Raw genomic sequence first — 15,772 nt, 5'->3', positions numbered from 1 at the left:
CAACCACAAACTAGAGACCTAGAGCATTCAGAGGATGGATGGCTTTCCTAGGTAGATTGACAAGAAGGGGGTTTCGGAAGTGCTCGCCATCCAATTGCTGAAAAATGCAATTCTTGCAGAAATCTCCAAATGTCAAAAGTTTTTGATACCAAATCACAGCATGGCTTTTTCTATGGTGTTCCTCAAGGTCTTGGTGTCTTAATGTGGTATTTTGGAGGGATTATTGATCTTTTTTTTTTTTTATCAAATCTGGAATGGTAAAAAATTGTTAAATTTAGCACTAAATTTGTGTACCAAATGGTATCTACCCAAAAATTGCTGCAACAACTTATGAGACATAATAGAGCATAGGAATGACCATCATATATGTCTATCATAATATTCTAAGGCCTTAAACACTTTTACAATTTATTTTAAATACATAATTAATTAATTAATTAATTAATGTTTATTTCTGATTTATGACTAGAACAATGACACACGGTGCTGAGCAGCATCTCAAATGAATCTTCAGGTTCCCAGCTTTCAGATGGTGTACACCACTTCTATGTCACATCTACTGTTGACTTGCTATCTCCCCCTAAAGACCCCCTGTACCCCCCCTAAAAAAGACAAAAACTGGTCTATTGTGGGTCTCAGAGGGTTAATAGGAAACCAACTATACATTCCGCTTTTTCTGTTGAGGCTGCAGGACCTTCGGGTGTTTATACAAAAGATCTACTTAACAAGTGAATTCACGCTGCTGAGGCATCTGGTTGGTGTGTAGCTAATGCTGATATAGTTGACAGTACTGTACATTACTTCACTACACAGTGACAGTTCACAAATACTCCACTAGATGGTAGCATGGATTAAAGAGACAGAACCAAAAAGGTCCAGTTATGTCTTTATTACTTTAAGGACTTTTTTCTAAAATAGGCAAAATTCTCATCAACTTGCAACATTATACTGAAGCTCAAAACAGACCCCAGTGGAGAGACTTGTTTTTATAAGAACACTTGACAGTTTAGACGTCCTCCTAACTGCTGCAATCAAAACAAAGAGGCTTGTAAAAATGTTCAAGATATTAGAGTTGACAAGTATGAAGAGCAATTTTCCAAGATCTTAAAGTAGGAAAGTAGAGGTGCAGTTGGTGGTATCAACAACACGGTGGTCTGTTAGGACAATCTGTTTGTAACAGGCTTTAAGTCCTGGTCTTTAAAGTTTATAGTAACACGATCCATGTCATAGTTATGGATTCCTTTATCCTTCTATTCAGAGTTCGAAAGCCCCAGGAGGTTATGGAAATCTGGTTTACAGGCCCTCACTGTTTATTTTCAGCTCATATTAACTATAATTAAGACCAGGAAAGACTAAGATTGCCTTTCCTTATGTTTCCTATACATTTCGGTCTTTTGTGTTTTTTTATGTGTAGCTACAGCATGCGTTTTGTGGTGTTCTTTGGCTTCAGATCACCATGGCTGTGCGAGCCCTGGCATTTCCAGCACCTCATTAACGCCTCCATGCAGACATTATGGACACACGTGCACCGACTATACAGTATATATATATATACAGTATATACTGTATATAGTCTGCACACACGGAAGTGCAGAATTTAAAAGGGCATTTCTTTCAAATATAGCATCACAGGCAGGGAACACCAGCTCATGTGGCAGTGTTTCTATAGCTATTTTGCAACATAATCTCTTTCCAAATTTCTTGGCTGGACCATGGTCACATGTGTCAGTTTATGTAGAAAAAGACATGACATGTATAACCTCTCACTAATGCATGTGCTTGGCTGAGATAATGTCCACAAAACATGACACCGTTGCACTAGGTGGCATGTTCCACCATGGGCACTGTAGTTTATTTTGAGTCAAACAATACATACACCATCTTAGTGCTGTAAACACGCTCTACACACTTTAGAGATTGCCTGCACATGGTTCTCAACATGGCGATGGCTGAGCCGGCGGCTAGCAGCTAACGGTGCTAACAGCATGAACAGTGCGAACAACAGTGGCAACAGAGCTACCTGGAGGGGAACCAGAGGAGGGGCGTCACGATTCTGTGGCATCGGGACGGCGTTATCAGCGGTCACCAGCCTTCATTTAAATGTATTTATTTATTTATTCATTTAAGTTTCTAAAGATACCATATATGTCAATATATATATGTTGAATTTGGGGGAAATGTGTTCAATGGATGGAATTGTGCAGCCTTAAACAAACATGGAGTCTTAAGTTTGAATATTTCACTCTGCTTAAACATCATATAGTGTCTATGAAGAGCTGGAACAAGCTGATAAAGAATAGATAGTGCGTTATGAAGAAATATTTTTCCAAGTTTAGTTACTTTAAAAGGAAATGAAAGGTAAGTGGATGTAAAGAGCGGGACACACCAAACCGACATCAAAGAACTAGCGGCTTCGAAGGCCGACAGTTGCGTCGCGTCACAAAAGGTCAAAAAGCTGCACTCGAACACTCTGCAAAGACTACAGTCGACGGCGTACGTTCTGCCCCTGCCTGAAAGGAAATAAGTCTGTATTCTTCATTCAAAAAAGGAAACCAGAAGAACGAGAACTATTATCTCTCACCGACGAGCTCTGCCGCCAATTCAACGTACCGAAAAGCCTCCGACATGGGCAGACTAGAGCCGACGATGCGGGTCACACCGCAAGAACTAGGGTGACGGACGTTCAACGACGGCTCGAAATATGGTGTGGTGTGTCAAGGCCTTTCAGGGGTCAGGGGTGTATGATAGAATGTGTGTGTTATTAGAAATCCGTAAGTGTGGCAGCAAACGCTTCAGGGTGTTGGGTCAGGACACTATTTAGTGCTCAGGTGTGATTTTAGATGAATAAGAGATGCAGTCCAAGTGTATGGTAACGGCTGTTTATCAGCAGATAAAGTAAACAAAACAATGGTTTCTGTGTGGTCTGTAACAACAAAACACAAAAGTACAGAATGATTAGAACTACTAGTGTATAAACATTAGCAACAAAAAGTGAGCCTAAATAACACAGGCATTTTACAAAGAAAAAGGCTTAAATACAGATTTACTAATTATTATTATGCCAGTCTAATATAAATATATTAAACATAACACAACTCACATTTTGCATGGACGCACACGAAAAAGGAATGTCCAAAAGTCCAACTGTCCTCTCCTTAACTGTGTTTTACTCTGCCGTGCTGTATTGGGGAGCCTGTTCAGTGCAGGCACACTGGTGACACATGCCCAGCGCATGATCGGGCACAGGTGATTGGAGGAGACATTCACACTGGTGGCACATGTACAGCGCATGCTCACGAACAGGAGATAGTAGGGGGAGGCATGCACAGAGGCATGGCCTTTTTTACAGCCGCCCACAAATTTGGTGTGCAAATTTGTCATGAGAGATGCCTCTACTATGTCTAAACAGAATCATGGGGTAGAGAGGGCAGTCTGATGAGCCGTACCACTGGGCGTGTGTAGGTGCGGTCCTTCACTTGGACGACCACAGTCCTCACTCGGCCATCTGCTCCAGGTATGACGGTCTTCACTGTTCCCACTTGCCACAGAGCTCTTGGAGTCTGCTGGTCCACGATGAGAACTATAGTTCCGATGGTGATGTCCTCCTTTTCTGTATTCCAATTCTGCCGTGCTTGCAACGTAGGCAGGTAGTGCTGTATGAAGTGCCTCCAGAAATGGTCGGCCAAGACTTGAGTGTGTCTCCACCTTTTGCGACTAAGCAATTCCGTTTCTGGGTAGACTACTTGTGGCAGGGAGGAGTCTGGCCGCCCCATCAGCAAGGAGTTGGGTGTGACAGGATCCGGGTCTGCGATGTCTGTGGAAACATAGCCCAAAGGCCTGGAGTTGAGGATGCTCTCAACCTCGATCAAGACGGTCCTCAACACGTCCTCTGACACAGTCTGAGCTCCTAATGTGGTGCGGAGGGCTGTCTTCACAGATCGAACCTCTCTTTCCCAAGACCCACCAAAGTGAGGAGCGTTGGGTGGATTGAAGCGGAACCTGATCTGTTCTGCAGCCAGCTGGTCTCGGAGGGCAGGTTCCAGGGCTTTGAACGACTCATGCAGTTCTCTACACCCTCCTTTAAAATTGGTGCCTTGATCCGATAAGAGCTCGAAAGGCTTTCCCTTACGAGCGATGAAGCGTCGGAGCGACATCAGAAATGAATCGGAATCCATATTAGCCAGCAGGTCTAGGTGGACTGGGGCAGATCTGCCATTCTTGGAACTTGTGGTTGACCTCTCCACTTCCTGCACTCAGGACAGTTATGTTGATGCCTCCTAACTGCTTCTCTACCTCTCAATATCCAGTACTTTCTGCGCAGCTCGGCGAAGACACGTTCAGCTCCAGGGTGATGCAACTGACTGTCACAGTGCTGGATCAGGAGCTTCGTGACTGGGTGAGAGGGGGCAAGAAGTACTGGGTGCAGAGCTTCCTGGCTCAGGTTGTCACACCTGCGGAGTCTGCCTCCTACTCTGATCAGGTCAGATGACGCATCATACTCAGGAGCGAGGGTAAGCAATCTGCTGCTTGCCGGGATGGCCTTTCCTGATTTGATTAGCACAAACTCATCAAGAAAGCTCTCCATCTGAGCATGTCTCAGGAGAGCCAACTCTGCTTTGCGGAAGTCATCGGCAGCAGGCTGAGTAGTGCTGTGAGCCGCCCCATGTAGCGACTGCGTGGTAGCTTTTAGGAGTTCCTGGTAAGTGCTGAATTGTTGGACGTCAGGTATTGCTGGACTGGTTGCTCCTGTAAGCAGGCCACAGAACACCATTTTCCTGAGCTCTCCTACTTCTTCTGTAGGTTCTCCCTCTGGTGCCTTTGGCCAGCGGTTGGCTGGCAGCTGCAGAAAGGGTGGCCCTTGACTCCAGCGATTCTGTCCAGCGAGCTGAGCCAGTGTTTTTCCTCTTGTAATATCATCAGCGGGATTTGTCGCTGAGTCGATATAGTGCCAGGCTGCAGGGTCAGACAGCTCTTGTATCTCTGCAACTCTGGTTCCCACAAATACCTTATACCGGCATGAATCTGACTGAAGCCAGTTAAGTACTGTGGTCGAATCTGTCCAGTACACCACCTCCTGGATTTCAAGAGTGAGCTCTCTCTTCAGGACCGAAGACAACTGTGCTCCTGTCAGGGCTCCGCACAGTTCAAGTCTTGGGATTGAGAGTTGCTTCTTAGGTGAGACTCTTGATCTTGCAGCCAAGAAGGCTACATGAACTTGTCCGTCGTCCTCTTCAGTGCGCAGGTATGCTACGGACCCATACGCACGCTCAGAGGCGTCACAGAACACGTGAATGCTCCGACTGCTGCTGCTGCAGTCCCGGCTGAGGTCGGTGTAGCATCTTGATAGCGTTATCTGTGTTAGCTGGGGAAGTTCACTTTCCCACACCTGCCAGGCTTGAAGCAGGTCTTCTGGTAGGTGGGGATCATCCCATCCTCTTTTCTTGTCCCAGAGACGTTGCACGATGACCTTAGCTCTCGTGGTGTATGGGTTAATGAACCCGAGAGGGTCGTACTGCTGGGCAAGCAGTCGGTAGATGTTGCGCATGGTAGGCTCTGGACTTCCACTCTGGTGGAAGTCGCAGTGTATCAGACTTGCACTGCCATATAAGTCCGAGAGTGCACTCTTGGGGGTCAGTCACCTCCTGGGTGAACCAGAGTTCGCTGCTCTCTGACCGAGACTCCTTTGGAAGGTGGCCAATGACTGTGGGCACGTTGCTGGCCCATTGCCGCAGTTCAAATCCACCCTCCATGAGGAGGGATTGCAGTCGATCCACCAACTTCTTTGCTTGCTCTTCAGAGGGGAGGCTTTGCAAACAGTTATCAACATAGAAACAGCGTTCTATTGACAGACGGGCATCTTCTCCTGGCTCTGTGTGCTTCTGAACATGAGCTTGTAGGGCAAAGGTGGCGCAACACGGGCTGCATGTAGTCCTAAAAGGGAGCACCTGCCACTCATAAATAGTGGGTTCCTCATCTACCTTCATGTCGCGCCACAGGAAACGGAGGAATGTTCTGTCTTCTTCCAGCAGGCGGACCTGGTGGAACATCCCTTTAATGTCACTGCTGATGGCAATTGGGTGTTCCCTGAATCGAAGGAGGACTCCTAACAGGCTAGCTCCAAGTGTGGGCCCAGGCAGAAGTTGGTCATTCAAGTTCTGGCCCTTGAACGTGAAGGAGCAATTGAACACTATCCTGTCTTTCCCATTGTGGTGCACCATGTGGTGCGGGATGAACCACGAATGGCTGCTCTTTTTAGCCTCTGTAGGTGACATGGGTGTGACATAGCCAGCGTCGAGCAACTTGTGGATCTCTTTGGAGTAGGCCGCTGCTTTCTCCGGTTCTCTGGCTAGTCGTCTTTCTGTCCCACGTAGCTGAGTCATCACTGCCTCCTTTTGTGCATGGAGTAAGGGAAGATTTCCCTTCCACAGAAGTGGGGTGGCATACCGTCTTACTCCCTGCACCTCCACCCTAGTCGTCTTCTCCTCAAGCCTTCGGACTGCCTCTGCATCTTGCTTCGACCTGGTGATTAGCCGCTCACTCCGATATGGCAGGGTATCCAGTTGCCACAGCTTTTCCACATGGCTGAAGAGCTCGGCTTCTGGAGAGGTACAGGAAGTGAAAAGACACTGCTGCGGAGTTAGGCGGTGGCGCAGGAATCTTGATGGGCCTTGTAGAGTCCACCCGAGTCTGGTGTGCACGGCCGCAGGTCCACCAGGAGGGCCCAGGCGTACCAGTTCCACTGGAGTGATCAGATGTGGGTAATCCGACCCGATGAGCAGTAGTGGCTGGGCCTCCTTGATGCTTGGCAGCGGTAGGTCCTTGAGGTGACGGTACTTCTCCTGCAGAGCTTGGACTGGGTATGTATGGCGGGCGAGGCCAAGTTCTTTTGCTGTGAACGCTTTTTGGATCTGGAAGGACTTGCCAGGCTGTAATGCAGAAGCTACGGAGAACGACACTGTGGCTCCATGGATGGTGCGAACCTCCTGCCGGACAGTGCGGAGTGCTAAATCTTCAGCTTCCCCGTGAAGGCCTAAGCGATCAGTAGCTTCATGCAGCAGTATGGTGCGCTCTGAACCATCATCCAGTATAGCGTAAGTCTCCAGTACCTTGTCGCCATTCTGGAGGATGACACGACTCAACTTGAGAAGTACCTGGCTGCTGCTTGTTGGCCGATCTAGGTACAGCGTCTCTGAGATGGAACTTACCAAACAGGTGCTTTCTTCAGTTGCTTTGGGTTTACCAGTTGCTGCAGCATATTGGCTGGTATTAACCTCATGAAGAACCTCAAGGTGCTTTCTTTCACACTGTTTGCACTTGGCCTTGAGGGAACACTTCGCTGCTTGATGCTCACGGCCGCATCTCCAGCACCTCTTGTTTGCCTTTATCCATTCTGTCTTCTGCTCCTTTGACAACAGTTTGAAGTTGCTGCACTGATTCAGGTAGTGCTGCAGAGAGTCGCAGAATGGGCAGTACTTCTTTGGTTTCTCCTCTCTTGCCTCCCCTGCAGATACAGTCACTACTTTCTCTGATTTCTCCTTCTGTTCACTACCATGGAGAATAGTAGTGGTCCTTTGCGACTTGTACTCAGGACGCCGGTCTCTGCGTGGAGCTTGCTTCTCTTGACCTGAGTCGCTACAGTACTGGCTTCCATCCACCTGTACACGCACCTCATACTCAAGCCATTCAGCCAGATCAAGCAGTGTTGGAATAGGAGTGTGGATGGGGTTCACAAATCTCTGAAAGTTGGCTCTTAGGTCATGTGGTAACTTAGCTAAGAGGCGAGATACATGTGAACCACACCGCAACTCAGTCCAGCCCTGGCCTCCCAACTGGTGCAACATGCCCACTAGTGCCCGGATTTGTAGGGCAAATGACTTGAAGGCTCTGATGTCACCACTCTTGATGTTGGGTCCATCCATCAGATTGGAGATCCGCTTCAAGGCAAGTTGTTGAGGTTGACCGTACATCTCAGTGAGTGCTCTCATGGTATCACTGAATGGGAATAGGCCGTTGCTGTATGAATCAGCAATGAGCAGTGCTTCTTCACACTTAAGGTGGTCTGTCAGTATCTGGAACTTAAAGCGCTCTGAAGCATCAGGTGGGAGAATGTTGTCCAACGCCAGTTTCAATCTTGCGAACTCACGTGGGTCCTCGTGTACAAAGTCGGGGATTGTTGGCTTAGGTCCACAATAGGTCTCCACCGGTGGGTGTCTGCCGTGTGGGGGTTGAGCTTGAGGCCGCTCAGCTCGACGCAGGTGATCATCTGGATACCGGCGGAGATCATCTGGGTAATGGTCATCCCATTGTCTGTACTGTTCATCAGGACCATAATAGCCATAAGCAGGACGATAGCGATCCTCAGGGCGGCTTCTATGATCAGGTGAATGATATCTGCCATCTTGCCAATAGTAGCGATCATCATGATGGGCTCTCGCAAACGCTTCAGGGTGTCGGGTCAGGACACTATTTAGTGCTCAGGTGTGATTTTAGATGAATAAGAGATGCAGTCCAAGTGTATGGTAACGGCTGTTTATCAGCAGATAAAGTAAACAAAACAATGGTTTCTGTGTGGTCTGTAACAACAAAACACAAAAGTACAGAGTGATTAGAACTACTAGTGTATAAACATTAGCAACAAAAAGTGAGCCTAAATAACACAGGCATTTTACAAAGAAAAAGGCTTAAATACAGATTTACTAATTATTATTATGCCAGTCTAATATAAATATATTAAACATAACACAACTCACATTTTGCATGGACGCACACGAAAAAGGAATGTCCAAAAGTCCAACTGTCCTCTCCTTAACTGTGTTTTACTCTGCCGTGCTGTACTGGGGAGCCTGTTCAGTGCAGGCACACTGGTGACACATGCCCAGCGCATGATCGGACACAGGTGATTGGAGGAGACATTCACACTGGTGGCACATGTACAGCGCATGCTCACGAACAGGAGATAGTAGGGGGAGGCATGCGCAGAGGCATGGCCTTTTTTACAAGGGGGTTTACTCTTCACGAGAAGCACTACTCCGACTCTGAAACCAGTTGTTTAATGTCTTCTGTAGCTCTGAAGGGAGCTTTGTCAAGTTTGATTAAATAACACTGATGATGTCATCAGGGTGATCTCAGCTTTGACTCGGAGACGAAAGATTTTTTAAAAGAAAGTCTGCCTTACAAACTGGGAGTGTGGAGTTTGAAAGTTTGAAACCAAAAGTCAAGATATCTCAGCCTAATGTTAGAAATATCACACTAACAACTTTACAAAATATTAAATCCCTTATGGGATTCAACTCCATAATCATATACGTGTCAATGGTGGATTGTTGGCTCCAGCGTTCCATACCAGCACTTTATATATTATACTGAGTTACACTTTAGGCTCCATGTCAATGCTATGGCATGCCATGGGAGTAATAGTGGGCTCCACAACTGACGCAGCATCAGGAACACAGAAGCAGTTGATGATTGATTGAGCTATTGGGGAATATCGAAGATTTTGATGTCTTTATTCTCATTAATTTAAAGGGACTAAATGTAAGAACCAGAAATTGCTTGTTAACAGTGACACCCGTGGCCGTTAAGTCAATGGCGTCCTGTTGCTCTCGCTTGTGCTCCCACTACAAAGACGCAAGCGAGTATCGGTCAAAACAGTGAGGCGACACACACGAGACTGAACGTGATTGACAAGCATCATGTTGATTAACGCAACCAACATTAGCCAGCTAACATTCCCTTGATATTCTCAAAGCTAAACTAACTCCCTTCTGTTCCGCTCGTCGCTCATTTTTCTCACACACTCGCCGCCGTTCTCTCACTCTTGCTTCACCACTCACTTCCCACTTACACACACACTCCTACAACGTTGGTGTTTTGCCCAACGTTCCTGTTTTGCAAAATGGGCTTCACAAGATATAACTTTGTTTGTGATTCCATGGAATTTGTGTTTTGAACGTTAGCCATGAAGGTTGCACAATGTTAGCCCTGAAGGCACTCGCGAGTGCGCTTGAAGTCACATCTGTTGGATTGTCCCAGAAAAACGGGCCCGGGCAGTCTACAGGCTGATAGACAAAACCAAAAAAATTGCGGAAGGACTCGTTTTTTAGATTAGGTTACAACCTGTTCACACATTGGCAATGAAAAAACGATTAAAACACGTTTAAAAACGGACCTACAGTCCCTTTAACTGTACATCATATAAATTGCATGATCTCCCTAAAGGTTGTTGACTTTGTATTCAGAATGAAGAATAAGTTAAGCACTCTATATGTTATGTTCTAGTTCACAAAAACGTGGACTCAAAAGCAGCACACCACGAGAGTCTTTAAAGAGTGAACAAAAGAATATTTATTTAAACCAAAACAGGTTCCAGGTTGATCCAGGAGCAGCGTGCAGGAGTGAGCAGGCAGGTAGGTAGTAGCCACAGCTGGCAGATGAACAGACCTGAGCACAGAGCAAAACGAGGTAAGTCCAAATGATCCAAAAACGAGAGCAACAGCAAAAACAAGAGCAACAAATTTAAGGAGCCTGATTTAGGTAAATACCACGGAGGGTGACGGAACGATCTGGCGATGAGTAGCAGGAAAACCGGGGTATATATACTGCAGGTGTGATGATTGGTAGATTGTTCTCAGCTGCTCCAGCCGAGCCCGCCCAGAGGAGGAGGAGGAGGAGGAGGAAGGCCACACCCCTCAACACACTGACAAACTAGACAAACCAGGGAAAAACACACAAGAGACAAAAGGACAGGGAAACATAGGAAACAAAAGGAAACCCTAGACTACAGGCAGTGATAACATGACACTATATACTTTTGCATATCCCAGACCGCACAGCTGATTCCATCTACTAGGAAAAAGAAATGAATGAAGCGTGATTGGGGACAGTGAGAGTCTTGGTCCATGCAGTGTTTTATAAGCTGCTACAGACAGAGTAGCTTAGGTACTTGTGTGATGATAAGCGCAGTGGTTGATAGCTGTGATTGATGTGTTTCCAGGGTCTCTGGCCTGCATGGTGGAAACTATTATGGAAACTTGTAATGTTGCTATAAATAAATGTCCCTGTCGCCCTGTTGCCAGCCACGCTATCATGGCAGTCCTTCCAGTCAGTCTTTCTATGTGTCTGTCTTTCCATCTGACAGCCTATGTGTGAAACATCTGTCGCGTCATTCTGATCACTAGTTTTGACAACTCATTTGTCTTTCTGCATACTTGCCAGGGTTTAATTGTTTTAATGCACCATATCCGTCAACTAGCTTTACAGACCACCACCCAGAACTAACTTTATCGCTGTAGTATTTGTTTTGGAGAGACCTACGCTATATCTGAAGTGGGCAGATATGGCATGTGAAGGTATCAGCAAAGAGATATTTGACTAAATGCGTCTCTCTCTCTCTGATGGCCTGCGTGTCTTTCTGGTGTACCTCTGGTTTACCTTGGAGCACCTGTTGCTGGTCACACCAGCAGCTGTTGGCCTTGTGATACTCCGACTTCACGCACTCTATCGCCCTGTCTCTGGCTGTTACACACACACACACACACACACACACACGCACACACACACACACACACACACACAGACACTACTCTATTTCACCCACTCTTGCAACACCTCCTTGTGTCATTGCAGCTACTATGAGATCCGTCTCTTGTTACCCTTAGTGTGTGTGTGTTTGTGCATGCACTGTGAAAAAGAAAAAGTTAAGAAAACAAATGTCATAGCAACAAACTAATAATATTTTGAGTTAGGCTAATGAACTTAAGATTTGTGTTTGAGTTTGCTGACTTCAGCTGGACATACACTGTACGATTTTAGAAATGTTGTTTTATTCCTACTCCTATTGTACGAGTAGATCGTTTGCGATGTAAAGCCCAAAATTTCTGTCGTCAGAAATTCATCCGACTGTCCGACGGCCGGTCGGGAGGAGTTAATGGTCCTCGCTCCCCCCTGTACACTACACAGCAAATGACGACCGACGAAGCTGAAACTCGGTCTGACTATAAATTGAGTCTTGCGGCTCAAAATTTGGGCCAAGATCGGGGTAAAATCGTACAGTGTATCCCCAGCTTTACCGGACTATATAGTTTATTTTACATTGTCACAAATTTTTACCACTGTTAATTTGCTCTAAGTCAAAGTGACTCAAATCTGTACGTCACATCGACCAGACCATGAGCGGTTTTTGATCATCATCTCACTCTTTACCAACTTCATTTGATGAGTTAAGTGAACAATCTTTTACGTTGAGTTCACACCAATTAGCGGCGAAGTGCAGCTTGCTGCAATAATTACATTTTTTTGTGGCTGGGAGGCATATTCATGTGTTTCTAGAAGAAGTTCTTTGTAGGCGAGAAGAAATTCTTTGTAACATATAGGTCAACATTTCACAGGAGTGACAGGATCTGTGATCATGCGGGTGGCATGGTGGTGCAGTGGTTAACACCGTCACCTAACAGAAAAAAAAGGTCCCAGGTTTGATCCCCCGGGGGATCATGTATCACATATCCTTCTTCTTTAGCTCCAGCAGCTCATCCTCTCTCTCTTTCTCTGTCTCTGACGTGGCCCTGGCCCCTGCCGGCTTTACTAGTCCTCTTCCTCTTCCTCCTCCTCCTCCTGGTCATCAAGCAGGGATGGAAGCAATTAGGACAGGAGGGGTTGTAGAATGCCTCTGCACCAGAACCTCATTCATGAGGACAAACCACCAAGTTGCAGCAGTGGGTTTCCCACTCACGGCCATTAAAAAAGGGAAACCGGAAGACAGAGGACTGCGGGTATGCAAGTCGTTGTTATGATGCGTACATGAAACAAAGCAACATTTGCAGACCGTTTTCACACCACTCTCACTCACCACTTAGCTTCATTCCAGATGACCATGTCGTTGTGAAAATATCTGTGTATTGGAATAATCAGATGAGATGAAGATGAAAAATGAGACGAGTCATCTCTGTGTGCCCTCTTGATTTTTGATTTGCACACCCCCTTGCAGGCCAATTTTGTCCTAATCACAGAGATAAAACAAAATAAACAATTATCAACTAGCGAGCCATTTTGCCACGCCCATGTGTAAGACCCTTATCACAGGTCATGGTCCTGGGTTTTCACTATATCACTATATGACTCTCAAGCCATGCTGTATATTTACACAAACACTGAGTCTTCCCTGTGAGTTGGCGCCTTTGACAAATGTGCATTAGAGGGAAAAACCGACGAGACTCACCTACAACAGTACAACTTTTTGGCAGCCATGACCGGATGTCATCGGTGAATGCAGGCATGCCGATTGGGTGAGACGAGCGGCCCCGCTTAGCAATTCAGACATAAGTTTAGTCGGCCCTCTCAGGCAGCCCAACACAAAAATAGGAATAAAAACTCTCCGATTTTTTATTATATTCCACAAATAGAAAATTAGAAAAACTCCAAAAACTTTAATTATACATTGACCTGACAAACGAAAAATACAATTTCAGAAAATTGTATTAAATTTTCCAATTTTCTATTTTTAAAATTTTTTTTAGATAGAAAATTGAACTGATAAGCGTTACACGGACCAATAGCATTTTATTTCTCTGATTCACTGTTTTGTTCTCACTAACACCGCTCCCTCTCTTCATTCACTCTAGAGCTCCCTCGACCTAGTAAAAATAAATTACTTGAAGCTGGACATTTTTTGCCATGATAAAATTAATATAATATTATTTGAGTTTGAATGAGCTAATAGCAATATTATAGATAACAATCTACCCCCTGCAAGTGCAAGGGGGTTCATGTGATGTGATTCTGCAGTTCGAGGTTGTTGGGTTCAAAGGTTTGGGGTCAAAGAGTCTTGTGCTCTGCATTTCGGAAACTTGTTAAAGGGGACGGGGGTCTCAGGGTGCTCCATGCACCAGCATCTGTGGAGACGCTCAAAGTGTCGGGGGCAGCTGGGTCATGTCAAGAGGGTCAACTGACGTCTCCAGTCTGCAGAGAAGCAGTCAGTAAGGGTAGTAGGCTGACAGACTGCTTTCCTTTGCTTCCTCTTTTTCCACAAATTTGATTTTAATTATTTTTCCAGTATTCTCCTCTACAGAAGATGAACATAACAGCAGTAGCTGTTGCTTTTCTTGTCACACTAAATGTCTGATAAATATTACATGGGACTGGAAATGAGGATTACTCAGCTGGATTTATTGTTGAGTCAAATGTAATATTGTGTGACATTATACGCTATTAAAATTTCACAATTTCATCACTTAAATAAAGAAGATTTTCCACAGAAGGATTTTTATCTTAAACAACCCTATATCACAGTGAGATCACGCTTTCGCAGTAATGCGTGTGTGATTTATTTCTACACTCTGTCATTGTATATCTCAGTGGCTCGAGCAGTTGCTAACTCTGTCACGAGCACACAGGTGCAGGGAACACCAGCTCATGTTGCTCACATGTCACCCTGAGGTTCCTGTCATTTCACTCTGTAGTGCCATTACTACTGCTGCTGTTACCAATGCTACTATACCACAGCTATTAGTACTGCTACTCTTACAATTGGTATTACTAGTACAAAGACTACAGCTGCTGTTTGTGACTATTACTATTTGTGTTTGTGGTAATTTTGATTAATTAAATTAAAATGAATTAATTTAGATGAAGTTTTTGTCTCAGGGTTTTGATATATATATATATATATACATATATATGTGTGTATATATGTCAGATTTAGTTGTTTAATCATTGTTAGTTTTAGTCAACAAAAACTAAAGACATTTTAATCTATTTTTAGTGAAGGTTTCATCTTGTTTTTGTCATGCATTTTTACATTTAATGCCTTCAAGATGTTTTTAATAACTCTAAAACTTGCCTTTTCTTTCACACAGTGTTTGTTATATTTATTACAGTGGATCTTTCTGCCATGGGCTGCCTAAGAAATACTAACATCATTAAATCTCAGTGGTAAAGGGGTTTCCAACTGGCCAAACTATTCTAAATAATAAATTTAGAGTGTCTGAATGTAAATAGAAGTATTTAGTAAACAGGACAACATGGTGGCTATGTCCTCCATTTATAGCCTACATGTGTTCCATTACTGCTAGACTCCTTTTTTTCATCTGTGTGATCATTATATTTAGCTTGTATATTTCACAGGAGTAGGTCAGTCACTTTGCAAGTATGCCCTGGTGATGAGAAAATATAAATGTGGTCGGGAACAGCTGTGATGAAGCGATGTGTTGCTCAATACTATTTCATCCATTCAGCAACTGAAGAGCTTTGCAAAAAGCAAAAATCAAAAAGGCCAAGGCATCATTCATTATGGTTGTATAGAGCAGCATCCCTTGCTTCCTCCTTTTCAGCCTGCTTTTTGAGGAAGGCCAACATGCCCCCACCCCTCCTTTGGGCCTTTTAATGGGTGGCTGGGAGCAGGTGGAGGGAATGGATTCCTCCTCACTACCTGTGCCAGGCAGGAGGGACATTTATAAAGGCTCTTCACATCCAGAGAGGACAAGGCTTCAGCAGCAGTCTGGCCATGGTTGTGCACCGAGCATGAGGCAATGAGGCTGGGAGGCTGAATGGACGGCCTTTCTCCAAGTGCCTCCAGCATAGCATCAAACCACGGCCAAGCAGCTGCTGTTTCCTCACCACTGTCCGTGCCTGTGCCTGGTGGGGGGGATTCTTCAACTCCTGTTAACACCATTGATAACAGAATGTCACTGAAAGGGCAGTTGGGGCAGAATGCACAGTGACCAATAACAGAATAGTCTAATTAGCCATTTGACTTTGTGGCGACTCATAATTGCTTTCG

The 15,772-nt window shown here is 45.1% G+C and overlaps 1 long non-coding RNA gene across 1 annotated transcript; it reads right to left on the bottom strand.

Moving 5' to 3' along the window:
* Window positions 1-10,330: 10,330 nt before the first annotated feature.
* LOC119489524 lies at window positions 10,331-10,587 on the bottom strand. The gene is made up of 2 exons (XR_005207196.1): window positions 10,542-10,587; window positions 10,331-10,440 (listed from the first exon to the last, which is right to left on the bottom strand). It is a non-coding gene; the product is annotated as an uncharacterized LOC119489524 (long non-coding RNA).
* Between the last annotated feature and the right edge of the window lie 5,185 nt (window positions 10,588-15,772).

This window comes from Sebastes umbrosus, chromosome 6, assembly GCF_015220745.1.
Source record: "Sebastes umbrosus isolate fSebUmb1 chromosome 6, fSebUmb1.pri, whole genome shotgun sequence".
Classification (NCBI taxonomy): Eukaryota; Metazoa; Chordata; class Actinopteri; order Perciformes; family Sebastidae; genus Sebastes; species Sebastes umbrosus.
The sequence above is the reverse complement of the archived record's forward strand: the minus strand, read 5'-3'. Positions and strand labels throughout refer to the sequence as shown.